At 36.8% G+C, this 1,966-nt stretch overlaps 1 protein-coding gene across 1 annotated transcript in view; it reads left to right on the plus strand.

Moving 5' to 3' along the window:
- The window catches only part of LOC107681920 (receptor-type tyrosine-protein phosphatase mu), a 250,840-nt gene that overhangs the window by 141,378 nt on the left and 107,496 nt on the right, over positions 1-1,966 (plus strand). The gene's annotated exons all lie outside the window — the stretch shown is intronic.

Here is a 1,966-nt window from a genome sequence, read left to right on the forward strand (position 1 = left end):
TGACTGTGTCACCGCGGCCCCTGACTGTCCCTGCGCTCGCAACCGACGCCACAAAAACAGTCAGCGGGTCTCATTAGTAAACGCTGCACGTCACTCAGGTCATCCCAATGGGAACATGTCCGGCTCACATTTCAGCCCAAATCAATAGGAAAATATGACATTATATATTTGCAGTCAGTAAATGAAGATTTCTGCATTATTTTCATGACGTTTTAGCTCATTTAAACAGGGCCATAACCACAAGCCCCCACGATATTTGATGTATATATTTGGAAATAGCTGCAGTACTCCATTGTACACCACTCTTTTTGTTACATGGATGACAAAAAGTTAAAAAGTTAAATTTTTAGGCTGGTCTGCCTGTCAATGTCAAACGTCAAAATGACTGGCATGGTCAATAAAATCAATGAAAGAGTGCGAAATGAAATGTAAGTAGCTAAACATTTAATATTTGACAACTGTTTTATGACAGAAATGTTAAAGCGACCAAAGAGTAATATCCAGCAATGCAAACTACTCCATTTTTTATTTTATTTTATTTTATTTTGCTGTTTTGAAAATATATCCTATCATTTACATCATCCATGTATTTCATTACTGAATGTGACAAAACGAGAAACATTAATGCAGCTGTTTTTGGCATATTTTACATAAGATTGAGAGTGAATTTGTGTACAGTATATTTTAAAAGAAAGGGATCATGAACTGCCTTTTTTATTATTTTGTACTGTTCTCTGAGGTCCACTTATAATGTTATCAAGATTTTTAGGCAGTGTTGTTGAATCGGTGGGCGGGGTTAAACCGGCAGTGCTGTAGAATCGGTGGGCGGGGCTAAACAGACAGTGCTGGTGCTGTAGAATCGGTGGGCGGGGCTAAACAGGCAGTGACATAGAAGCAGGCGTTGATCATCTTCTGTGGAGGTGGGGTTTAGCCACACTATTACGTCATAAAGTTGCACATTCCACACGCTGTCGTTTTGGCAGATTGGCTTCAATATAAGCTGTTTTTAGACTAACTTTTGAGTTCTGAAACTTATTGTACTTATAGTACAATGATGTCGTATCTGTCAAAAGATCAAGGAAACTTTGTTTTCTCAGTTCATGACCCCTTTAAATCCTTTAATTATGTGGTAACACTTTACAGTAAGATGTCTTTTTAACATCAGATAATAACATCAACTTTTACAGCATTTATTAACCTTTTTTATGTTAGCTAATTAAATGTTAACTAATGTTAAAAGATGATTTTTGATTTTACAAATGTAGTAGTAAATGTTGAGATTAACTAAGGTTAATAAATGCTGCTGAAGTTTTGTTCATTCTTAGCTCATGTTAACTAATGTAGTTAATTAACGTTAACCAATGAAACCTTATTGTAAAGTGTTATGAGTTATTTATGTGATGGAATGTGAGCTGGACATGTTTGTGATGTTTTTTAGTGTGCAGTCGCTGTTTATTTTTGTCTGTGTGTTCCTGTAGCGTTTGTGTCTCTGCGTGTCTCACAATCTCAGACAAACATCATTATTTACTGCTGCATGTTCAGTGAGTTTAATAAGAAGCGGATAAAGCTGTAACATCTTCAGCATAAGAATATTATATTATAAAGCGCTGCTTTAATATTGGATATCCCAGGACTGATGCTCGACTGTACGCCGCGCAAATAACCGCAGTAAATTACAGTGGTGTTTACCACAGTAATCTTTGCTGGATTACACCGCCAGCTCCATCATTTAATCTGATCTGATCTGATCAAATCATGATTTTACCTTGTCAACATTCCCAAACGAGATATGAAAATAGGAGAAGCAAGATTTGATTATTGTGATCTGCGTCTAATCTCTCTGCCTGTGATTGTGTTTCTCAGAGTTTTAATGAGAAGATTCGCTGTTTTTTATCACACACACACACACACACACACACACACACACACTCACTCACACACACACACACACACACACACACACAAA

Source organism: Sinocyclocheilus anshuiensis, unplaced genomic scaffold (genome assembly GCF_001515605.1).
Source record: "Sinocyclocheilus anshuiensis isolate Anshui unplaced genomic scaffold, SAMN03320099.WGS_v1.1 scaffold2198, whole genome shotgun sequence".
NCBI lineage: Eukaryota > Metazoa > Chordata > Actinopteri > Cypriniformes > Cyprinidae > Sinocyclocheilus > Sinocyclocheilus anshuiensis.